Below are 12128 nucleotides of genomic sequence, written 5' to 3' on the forward strand. Positions count from 1 at the left end.
TCGTAAGAACTGGTCCCCACGGGTCCAACCCTCCCATGGCAGCCCCGCCGCACACCACGCCGCCCTCGCCCATGTGCACTGAAACAGTACATGGTCCACCGACTCATCAGCTCTGCATGCCCCGCACTCTGGGGGCATCCTCAAGCCCCGTTCGCTCAATACTGCTCTTGTCGGAAGCCGAACCCAGGCGACTTTCCATAAGAACAGTGCGACCCTCGGATGGAGGCCTAGGCGCCAGACCCAGGCACACTCCGGTCCTGGCTCATGCTCTGGCCGGAGCACACGGGAGAGGTGCCCCACCCTCACTCCGGTCCTACACGACGTGCTCCACACCCGGGTATCCGGACCCACATACCCCGGGATCGGAAGGGACCGAACCCTCTCAGCCAAGTGTGCCCCAAACATGTGACCCAACCTAACCTCATCCCAGGCAGCCCTTCCCCGGACAAGGAGGTCACAGACCCGCAGTCCCTCCACTGCCTCAATGTCAACCATAGTCGGCCAGAGTCTCAAGGGTAGGGCACCCACCCATGGGTCACCAACCACATCAATACTCTGCCCATCGCCTATCAACCATCTAGTATTCTCCTCGACCGTGGGAAGATATCTAGCGATCTCTCGCCACATGAATGAACAGCGACGCCCACTGCGAATCGCCCCTGCAGTGCCGGTACAGCCATATCTGGTAGCCATGGTCTGACTCCAGAAACCCTGTGGCTCCAGCGTAAATCGAGCTACATGTCGGGCAATTAGCGCCTCACGTCGCTCCACAAGAGACAAAACTCCGAGGCCACCCTCACTCACTGGTAGGCAGACACTCTCCCATGCCACTAGATGCATCCCGTGACCCCCTCCATACGACCCCCACAGGAAGCTCCGAAGTAGCCCCTCAATCCTCATTAGCACTGTTTTCGGAACCACTGTGTTGGCCATGAAGTGGACCGGCATGGAAGCTAGCACTGACCTAATCAGCGTCAATCTACCCATCATGGAGTGTGAAGATGCCCTCCAACCCTCCAGTCTGCTCTGAATCCTCTGTACCAGACCAGAACACTCCGCCATCCGTAACCTCCGATCCGTGATGGGTACTCCCAGATAACTCTAGGTCCCGTCCTGATCCGGCATCCCAAGTAACCCCCGAATCTCCTGTCTGACCCTATGCTCAGTGCTAGGGCTGAAGGAAATTGTTGACTTCTGAAGGTTTACCTTCTGACCCGACATTGCACAGTACTCCGCTAATACTCTCCTGAGTACTCGTGCATCCTCTACTTGCGCCCTGGCCAGGAGTAGACAATCGTCTGCGAATAGTAGATGCGATATAGACCGAGACCCTGGGGCGGGAACAAACGCCTCCAGCTCCCGGTTAGCACAAACACCCCGCAGAGCCCGAGACAGGACATCTGAACAGATGATGAACAAATATGGGGATAAAGGACATCCCTGTCTAAGCCCCATAGTAGACCTAAAAAAGGGGGAGGGCGTGCCGTTGATCAAGATGGAGAATCTCGACCCCCGGACGCACCCCAACACCCACTCAATCCAGGTCTCATGAAAGCCGGAGCACTCCAAAGTGCGTCGCAAGAAACTCCACCGAATTCTGTCATAAGCCCGTTCCATGTCTAGCTTGACAGCCATCATGCTTCGTCGCTTAGAGGCCCGTCGAAGATCCCACATCATTTCTTGGGCCAGCATGACGTTATCAAAGATATTCCTACCCCCCACAAAAGCACCTTGCTCCTGGCAAATGAGGCCTGGCAGCAGATGCTTCATCCTGCCCACCATTATCCTTGCCACCACCTTATAAAGGGTTGTGTACAAGCTGATGGGCCTGAAATGGCTGGGCTCCCTCGCATCCTGGCGCTTAGGTATCAGCGTGACATAGGTAGCTCTCCAATCATCAGGCATCACTGCCTGACTGAAGAAATACCGCACTGCCTCCACCACTGCAACCCGAATGACACCCCAATATCTCCTAAAGAAGAAAGGTGGAAAGCCGTCCGGCCCTGGGGCCTTGTCCCCTGCCAGGGCCCAGACCACCTCCTACACTTCCTCCCCTGTCAAATGTCGAACCAGGAGTGCATTCTCCGACATTCCGATTTGCGTATCTGCCCTCGGGAGCTGGCCGACATCTCCGGGATCTCTATCCTCCGTCCATCTGGACCGAAAGAAATCTAGCAATACCTGACTGACCTCTGCCTCCCCCTCCACCTGCCGACCAGTCCCATCTCGCAGGGAACGAATCATGCTCCTCTGCCTCCTGATGACCGTCGTCCGGTGGAAGAAACTGGTATTCCGATCTCCCTCTCTAATCCACTGGACCCTGGACTTCTGTCTCCAGAAGACCTCATGCTGCCGTAGCAACGAGTGATGATCAGCAAGTAGCCCCCGTAGGCTTATTGTCTGCCTCCGGGAGCTCACCCTCCTGATCTTCTCTGATTTGAAGATTGCTAATGGCAACCTCTACCACTTCCATCTTCCTAAAAATATCTCCCACAACCTCGCGGTTCCAACGGCGGAGCCGCCTCTTAGTTAGTTCCAATTTTCGTGATACTCTCTGCATGGCATTGCCGTGTACCGGCAAGGACCATGCCTCCCGAACAATATCCCAGGATTGAGGGTAAGACAACCACACCTTCTCAAAACGGAAAGGGCTATGATGGCCAGAGTCCAAGACTGTTGATAACAATAGTGGACAATGGTCAGAAGCAATACGGGATAAGTGTCTGACCTGGTAGGTAGGAAATCGGATGATCCAATCAGGGCTCGCAATAGCCCTGTCTATCCGCTCCCAAACCCTAGTCATGCCAGACTGGTTATTACACCACGTGAATCGCGGTCCAGAGAAACCCAGATCCACTAAGCCGTTTTGAGATACAAAATCCCGGAACTCTCTTCGATCTACTGTATCGACAAAGGGTCGTCCTCCTCTCTTTTCACTCGCATTTAGAACACAATTGAAGTCACCTATCACCATGGTCGGAAAACCCTGGGCAACCAATTTAGTAATCTCGTCCCAGAGGACTCTCCTATTCCTATAATCAGTGCTCGCATACACCCCACACAAAACCCATGGAGCCGCATCAGGCTCTGTAATAATCATGATAACCTGTTGGGGGCAGTTGTGGAAGACATCCACGGACGCCACCCCCGCTTCCATAATACCAAAATACCCCCTGAAAGCCCTTGGGAGTCTATCGCATAGGACTCCCAGTCGACCTCCAGGCGACGCTGCACACGACGAAGTCCGTTACCAAACAACCGCGTCTCACAGAGGAAGCAGATCTCTGGGCTGTGGACCTGCACTAACCTCCTGAACGACGTCCTAAAGGACGGCTTACCTGCCCCTCTGCAATTCCATGCTAGGATCCTCATGGAGAAAAGTCTAAGAGGTCGGCCACAGGCTCATCCACCCCTTGGGCCATCGGGTCCAGCACTACCTCGGGGTACATCCCCCCATGCTGACCGTCATCCTCACTCACTCTGGAGACAGCCCGCATAACAGCCGCTCGGACCCTCTGTACCACCATCGGATGATCCACCGCCGGTGTACTGGTGGCCCCTGCGACCGCAATCCGGTCATCACTGCTCTCCCTACTATCCCCCCGGGGTACCCCCTCCCGGGAGGCCTGAGCCAGCTGCTCAGTCTCGGGGTGGCTAACCGACACCCGACCCCCTGCCCCATAGGCCTCACCGCCTAGGTCACGCTCGCCCGGGCTAGACTCCTGCGGGGGGTATACTATGACTCCAGTGCCCGCCGGGGGGGTCTCTGGTCGGGGTCTCTCCCCTACCTGGGGCGGGGAACCAAACCAGAATACTGTAGATGATCCCCGTGCTGGATCCTCAGTGGTGTCCATCAGCCCAGGCACACTCAGTGCTCCTGGTGACCCGAGCATCTCTCGTCCTACAGTCTCCGGCTCCATCACGTCATGCCTACTCGTCGGGTCCATCCCCTCGCCCGTGAGGCCAAACTGGAAAGGACCAAGCCCCGAGAGAGCGACCCCGGGATCAGCCAGCTCACGAACAGGCTCGCTCGGAGCCAACTGCCCGCGGGGCCCAACCGGCATGGGCGGCCCCCAGGCTCACTCGGCCCCCCAGGCGCGCGCGGCCCGCCAGCCCCGCGCGGCCCGCCAGGCGCGCGCGGCCCGCCAGCCCCGCGCGGCCCGCCAGGCGCGCGCGGCCCGCCAGGCGCGCGCATCCCGCCAGCCCCACGCGGCCCGCCAGCCCCGCGCGCGACCGACCCTTTGGGCGCGCGGGTCATCCTGGGAACGGGCGGCCCGTTGGAAGCGCGCGCTCCCATGGGTGCCTTCGGCACCCGTATGACACGCGCGCGCGCACGTGCCGTGCGCATCACGCGCAGCGCACGTGCGCGCGCCGAACCCATGCCAAAAGATCCTAACGGGCCCTTGTCGGCTCGCGGCCCATCATCCCTGGGCCGCTTGCCAGACGGGCCCGTGGCCCCACCCGCGTAGCTCGGTGGGCCGGGTAGCGCCACCGGGCCGGCCCGATGCACCGCCGGCCCAGCCTTACTTGGCCCGCCGTCCGGGTCAACCAGGCCGACTCTGGGTTGAAATGCCGAGTCGACTCGGTTGCTGCCGCGGTGGGAGTCCGGTGCTCCGTCGCCCGCCCCCTCCATCGGCGTACGTTTCAGCGGCGAATGGCGGCGGGCGATCTTGGTTGGTTTCTGCCAACCGTCAAGGTCCGGAGGAGGTATGACCGGAGGGCTGGCCCGGTCTTCCGGAGACAGCGGCCGAGGCGAGGGCACCTTGGCCTTCGGCTCGGCCGTCTTCCCCGGTCGCGGCGGCAGCGGCGGCGGCGGCCCTCTCGGGAGCCGGGGTCGGTTCGCCACTAACCATGGACTAAAGATCAGCCCTTGATCGACCTCCCCGGTTCCCATCTCCGGCCCTACTTGAGAAGCCCCCAAATCCACCCCCACCTCCTCCGACTGCTCTGGCACCGACTGACGGCACGCCATCACCGAGTGGCCAATCCTGCCACATCTGGTGCAGTAATCGGCGATATTCTCGAAGACAAAGGGCTGCCACCGCACCCTCGTCTTCCCCCGAATCAGAACCCCCGGAAGAAGGGGCTCGGTGGCATCGATCGCCACCTTCACCCTAGCGAAACCCATGGCTCGCCGTTGTTCGGTCACCCTGTCAACGGCGAGCGGCTGCCCCGCTTGGGTTGCTATTTCTAGTATGGTCGCGGCCGACCAATATTCCGGCGGGAACCGGGGTAGCCGGAGCCATACAACGGCCGTTTTCACGGCTACCTCCCCCGGCACAAACTCCGGCACCACGGCTCCATGGCGAGGAGCTGCCCCGCCACCACCCATGGGCCACCATTGAGTGCTCGGTCTTGGTCGGCCATCGACCCAAACCTCAAGGCTAGGTGGTCGTCGGCTAGCGGCACCGCCTCCACCTTCCCTACCAATTTTCCTCGGGTGGCCACATCCTTGGCCACCCACTCGGCCGGCACCCGACGGCCGAGGCTGCGGGCCACCACCGAGAGGCCTTCCCACTCCCTGCGAGCGGCCTCGATGGGCGCCTCCGACGGCTTCAAGACCGTCGGAAAGCGGCGACTCAACCGAGCCACATCCGCGTCCGAGGGCCAGTGAGTCACCCACGGCCCCAGCCTCGCCGGAGCCCTGGATGTCTCCCCCCGTTCCGCAGGAGTTTTACCTTTACCTTTGCCCTTACCTTTGCCCGCCACCACTGCCGCGTACGTCTTTGTCCCCGAAGGGCCCGCCTGTTGATCCATCGGCGTAGCTCCGGCGAAACTTGTCCCCGGACCTGCACACAGAAAGGTTAGAAGAAACAGAGAAGTCGTCCGCCGGAGAACGCCGACGGCCCCTCCTCAGCCCGCAGTAGAATCCCGTGCCCCCCACGGAGTCGTCCGTCGTTGACGGAGGAGAACCTCGCCGAGGGCCGCCGGAGAAGCAACTAGCCGTGAAGCTCCTGCGCGGCCGCCGGAGACTAGCCGTTAGGCTGCAGATCAACCAGGGACAGTAGCCGTTGGCTTCTCTCTCTAGAACCAGAGTTTCTCACTCTGCAGATCAACCCCTTCAGCCTGAAGCTACGGTGGCACTACTCAGTGGCCCGCGCCCGAGGCCCCATTCGAGAAACGTTGAGTGATCTACGAGCGCGCCCTCAAGGCCCTCTCGCAGTCCTACAAGCTCTGGCACGCTTACCTTTGTGAGCGCCTCAACCTCGTCTGCTCCCTCCCCATCTCCCACCCGGCCTACGAGTTCCTCAACAACACCTTCGAGCGCGCCCTTGTCACCATGCACAAGATGCCCCGTCTGGATCTTGTAGTTGACCTCCCTCACCAAACAGCGCCTTAGTTCTCACGAAGAACTGGCTAAGCCTAAAAGCTTGAAGCAGTGAAGAGTGAAGAGTGATTGGGCCTCAGGCCCTCAGTCCTCATGGAGTCGAAGCGACAAAGTGATTGAGCGATTGGATAATCCCCTGCGGCCTACGGGCATGTGGTCCAAAATAGATGGTCCGGATTTGGGTTAGGTCGTTGGATAAATGATTCAAAATTAATCCAAAAAATAATGGATTGGGTCGAGATTCAGTAAACCTAGATCCGATCCGAAAAATAGAACGGGTCCAATTTTAGGATCCGACCCGGCCCTAAGAATCCTCCAAATAGGTCGGGTCGAGTCACAAGTCAACCAACTTATTTGTAGCCTTAGTTATAGCAAGCCCCTATTCAAAAAAATCCAACCCAGAAATATATAGAATCCAACCACGGCAAAACAACCATCACCTAGCCCGAACCCACCGTCTAATCCAACCCATTGCCGTTAAGGGCCATGCTTCAATAGAAAAGCTACACATCACTTCTGCAATTTTGTTGTGCAACATTTCTCAGTTGATCTCTCGAATTATTGTGGATAAGGATATAAGAATAGCACTTAATGTGAGGACAAGCCCACATACAGTGAGCTAATGGGCCAAGCCCAACATGGCTGGCCCATCTGGAGACCTAGAGGTGGTGATCGCCAGCTGAGACGGTTACAACCGCCTAACAGCCACGATCACCACCACTCTCCTCTTAGGGCTATTAAGGCTTATGGATCCTTCACAGAGGAACTCCATCACCCTCTCATTTCTTCTCATTCCCCTCTTTTTCTGCTACAAGGAATTGAAGCAGGAGCAATATCATCGGAGTAGGGATCCCAGCCGCCAGAGGGAACATCACATGGTTGTCCTGGAGCTAGGTAAGTCCTTGACTTCTTCTTCCCTGGTATTATGCAAGTAGATATAGCTTAATCATGAAACAACAAGACAGAGAGAACGAAATGGAAGAGATCAAAACAGGAAAAGGAAAGAATGAAAACAAAAGAAAAAGAATAGGAAGAATAAGAATAAGAAGAAGAAGAAGAAGAAGAAGAGGGAAAGAAGGGGAAGGGCTTACCTAGGGTCCCCAGCTGCGGATCCGGCGCGGTGAACTCGGCCGCAGATTTTCCTTGGTAGCGGCGAGTTTCGCTGCGGCTATGGCCGGGGTGGCGGGTCTCTCCCCCACCCGTAGTGGGGATGAAGGAGGAGCCGCCGGCTCCTCCCGCAGACTTCGCGGGCTTCGGTCGGGGCTGCGGTGGGACGGAGGTCCCTTCTTTTCAAGGGGGTGGTTCCGACCCCCATTTGCACCAAAGAACAGAGAGGGGGCCGGCTGCTGCGGGCACGGCCACGGGTTCGGCCGTGGGCGCCGCCGGTCGCGACCGACCTCCTCCGTGAGGGGGAGTCGCCCTCCTCCCTTCTAAAGAGAAGATGGAAGAAGACGAAGGGGGGATCGGCCGCTACGGGCCAAGCCGCAGGCGATGTTGGCTGGCCGCCGGCTTCTCCGACCTCGGACCCGTCTCCCTCCCGAGCACTCCCACAAGCTTCCTTGCTTCATGTGAGAAGAGGAGAAAAGGAGGAGTGGATCGGGAAGAGAAGAAGAAAGGAGGAAAAGAAGGTTCGGGAAGGGAGGAGAACAAAGAAAAGAAAAAGAAGAAAGAAAAGAAAAAGAAAAGGAAAGGAAAAGAAGAAAAGAAGGAAAAGGAAAAAGAAAAATAAAAATAAAATGAAGAGTTCGGTGGGCCAAAATGGGCCTAATTTCGGGGTGGGCTTCAAATACATTTGGATTTAGAAGCCTGAAGCCGGGCTGGGCCCTGGCCCGAGCTAAATAATTTTTAAGCCAGAATTTACTGGACCAGTATATAATTGACCCAAGCCTGAACCATTAATTAGGTCAGATCTGAGCCAATATGCAATTGACTCAGACCTGAACCAGAAATTGGGTCAAACCTGAACCAGTATGCAATGGACCCAGATCTGAAGCAGAAATGGAATCAAATCCAAACCAGAAATTAGCTTAGGCCTGAACCAGAAATTGAATTAGGCTATGAACCCGAAAATGAAATTGAGTTCTAAGGATGGGCTGTAAATGACTTTAAGATTATAAATAAATAGAAATTAAATGTGCAAGTGACATGTAATTTAATGATCTTGCTAGGTATTGGAGAATTGGCATTTGGTGAGCAAATTAAGGTAAGTAACCTGTCTTAATCTTATTATGGATCATGTATCACGTTTTATAAGATGAAAAAGTATTATTTATGCAATTGGAATTATGTATAAGAATTGTGGAAAAAGTACCTGATATAATCTTATATTTCATCAAATACTTGTGATTACTCGATTATGAAATTGTATATGATTATTTATGTTTTCACAAAATTAGGATCAAGCATGTGTTAGCAAATGATTACATGATTTTGGATACATAGCATCCATCATTATTATTATTATTATATTATGTACGCATGATTATGATGATATAGAAAGATGCATGGAAAAATAAAGTTTTCAGCATGATCATGAGTTTTATTAGCATGATGCCATTATTCACTTTTCAATGGATCTATGAGAAAAGATTTATGAAAAGCATGATATGTTTTAAGAACTCTCAGATCGCTATGTATGACCCCCGCCAGTGGGTAACAGTAACTAGGCATATGACCCCCGCCAGTGGGTAAAAGTAACTTGGCTTTACGACCCCCGCCAGTGGGTAATAGTAACTGGAAGATGACCCTGCAGTGGTAAAGGCCTTGCCGTGGGAATAAGAGCGGCCATAGCTACACTACCATATGAGAGTATGAATTTCAAAGTATGGAATAATGGCAAAAGTTTTATGATGCATAAATGGCAAAAGTTTTATGATGCATAAATGGCAAAAGTTTTATGATGCATAAATGGCAAAAGTTTTATGATGCATAATCATATTTATGAAGTTGCATAAATGGACTTGCATAGTTTATGACTGGTTGGATTATATGAAATATTTACTTTATTACAAGCACAGATTTCAAAGCATGAATAATGATGAGTACGGATTTTAAAGCATGAAATAAAGACAAGTTTTAAGTCTGGTTTGATTATATGTTGTATAAAGTGTTTACTTTGTTACAACCTTTAGTTTCTTAAAATAATGCACTAGTATGAAGAATACTATGCTTGATCCGATAAGATTATTCTTGTTTACTTACTGAGCTTTATAGCTCACACCCATTTATTTATGTTCTTACAGATAAATAGGAGATGCTAGGAACAAGAAGCGTGACATGCTCCAGGGTTATGGGAAAGACAAATGTTAAATGTTGATATTGTTTTTAGAAGCTTTGTATGGATTTTAATACCTGAACATTTAATGATTTTCATGAATATAGTTGTTTAGTAATTGAAGTGGCTGCGTGTTATTGTATGCTTAACTTGGCAATAACACGGCCGTGTCATGAACCGAATTCGGGGCGTGACACTTAATACATGTCCTACCAAGACAGAATTTGTGACTTGCTATCCTTTTGCCTAACAGACAAAGATTTACCTCTGTTCAAAGACTGGTTCATTCGGATCGACATGAGAGTCCAACTCTATTGCATTGCCAAAATCCATGTTGTATATTTGAAGCAGATTGACCTCCTTGCTTCTCTCATGGTACAACTCTCTTCTAGCTAAGCTCCCTTTCTTCTCGATTTGTTTCTGCTTGTGGTTTACTGGATGCAGGGTATTCGGGGAGCAAATGCACCTGGTGCAATAATCGGCAGGGCACTAGAAGGGTTTGGGCCGGATTAGATAGAGTTTTAATTAATGGTGCTGCCTAGAGCTTTAATATCTCGTTCTCAAGGTTAGCCATCTCTCTAGAATTTGTTCTGATCATTCTCCACATTTGCTTGAAATTCTCTCTCCAAATCTTTCTGGACTGAAGCCTTTCAAATTTCAGTAGATGCGGGAATAGCATCATAACTTTTTGAACTTTTACTATAGGTACCATCTCTCGTTAATTTAATCGAAGTCCTTAACACTGGGAAGGGTCGGTACCGTGCCTTTGGTTCAGAAGATCATCTACCGGAGCAATGGGATGACTCTTGTTGAAGGGACAAAAACCAATGGAACTCCAGGGGCCCAAAATCGGATCTCCCATGTTCTCTGAGAAAAGGCCGTGTTGGGGGGAATAAGATTTTTTCCCAAATGACATAAATGCCCCTAAGAAGCCGTACAAATTCCGACCCCGGACGGCCGAAGTCGGCGTCCGACTTCGGAACGCCCGACCTCGAGACCTCCGGCCTAAGAAAAACCCCGATGTTCGAGGTCTACTCTTGTCAGCCACCTACTACGGCCGCGCGCCTCAGAGGTCTGGCCGAGGACCATACCCTGACGCCCCTCTGGCATTTATTACGCATGGTCGCTGTAACTCTCCGGCTTACTCCACAATAAATGCGGATCTCCGCTTACTCCACAATAAATGCGGATCTCCAGCTTACTCCACAATAAATGCGGATCTCCGGCTTACTCCACAATAAATGCGGATCTCCAGCTTACTCCACCATAAATGCGCATGGCTCCTGTCATCTACGGACTCTCAGCTCTCCACGGCAAATCAGCCCAGCAGAGTCTAGTCAACTATGATAAGTCTTCGATCTCGGCCATACCTCCGACACCAATGCAATAATTCGTCTGACAGCGTGCTAGTTCGGGTTATACGACGCCCTCACCGCCGACATCAGGGCAATGATTCGCTTGACCATGCGCCGACCTGAACAACATGCCGAGCCGTACTACGGCCTCGCCCTGTTACATCGCAGGTAAACCAACCCCCGCCTATAAAAGGGAGCCTTGGCCTCTCAGGAGGGGGTTGGAAGATTGATATACTCTACAGACATTATTTATCTCCTTTTCGACACTATTTGCCCCCTCCCTGACTTGAGCGTCGGAGGGCCGGCGCCGGAAAACCCGGCCACCGGTTCGTGTGCAGGCACCCGGACGGAGGGCACCGCCAACTGACGGACCGCCGCTTCGCCACGAGGACCTGCCGCCCCTTCTCTCCGACCGCCCCAGACGGAGGACGCCGCTCGCCGACGGACTGCCGCCCCGCCGTGAGAACTCACCGCCGCTCCCTCTCCTCGACCGAAAACTGCCCCCGGGTCCAATTTCCAGCAACAGTTGGCGCTAGAGGAAGGGCCCGAGTAGCAGTCATGAAGTTGAGAAGTAAGGGAGCCTCTAACATCTCCCGGCGTCCCCCGCAAAGCTCTGGACACTCTGTCCAGAACTCTCCAATTCCTGCTGACCCAGTTCCTCTGGTCCAGCCGGAACAGTTCGACGCCCTGGTACAGCAAGTCCAGGCCTTGGCCGCCGCCGTTCAGAGTTTGCGGCGCGAGGAAGCCTTACCTACGCTCCCCCCACGGGCTCAGGCCCCGCCGGAGTGTCTCCCCAACGGCCCGGTTTTTCCAAGCCAAAACTTGCATGGCTCTTCTAGAGCCAACAACGGAGAACGAGCTTCTCCCCGGAGGGAGTTACCGGGAGAAGGTTTCGATCGGAGACCCCAACTTTCTGAGGCAGAGTCAGCCCCAGATCACCGTGAGCCGGCGCAAACCACGGCGACAATCCCACGGGTGGGGGAGCTCGACCGGAAAGTTGAGCATCTGGAGCGTCAGATTGCGGCGCTCTACAGCAAGAAGGCAAGACAAGAGGGAGACTTTGAGTTCACCACCAAGTCCCCCTTCTCCCGCCAGATCGAGGATGAGCCGGTTCCCGCGAGGTTCAAAATGCCTCAGGTGGAACCCTACAACGGGACGACCGACCCTCTCG

At 54.0% G+C, this 12128-nt stretch overlaps 2 long non-coding RNA genes across 2 annotated transcripts; one reads left to right on the plus strand and one right to left on the minus strand.

The window, feature by feature from the left end:
- Positions 1 to 6818: 6818 nt before the first annotated feature.
- Positions 6819 to 7958, minus strand: LOC103721547. Its single transcript, XR_606327.2, has 2 exons — positions 7420 to 7958; positions 6819 to 7245 (listed from the first exon to the last, which is right to left on the minus strand). It is a non-coding gene; the product is annotated as an uncharacterized LOC103721547 (long non-coding RNA).
- LOC120105323 lies at positions 7128 to 10039 on the plus strand. The gene is made up of 4 exons (XR_005507697.1): positions 7128 to 7222; positions 8497 to 8531; positions 9571 to 9663; positions 9856 to 10039. It is a non-coding gene; the product is annotated as an uncharacterized LOC120105323 (long non-coding RNA).
- Positions 10040 to 12128: the final 2089 nt, after the last annotated feature.

This window comes from Phoenix dactylifera, unplaced genomic scaffold (assembly GCF_009389715.1).
Source record: "Phoenix dactylifera cultivar Barhee BC4 unplaced genomic scaffold, palm_55x_up_171113_PBpolish2nd_filt_p 000257F, whole genome shotgun sequence".
NCBI classification, from domain to species: Eukaryota; Viridiplantae; Streptophyta; class Magnoliopsida; order Arecales; family Arecaceae; genus Phoenix; species Phoenix dactylifera.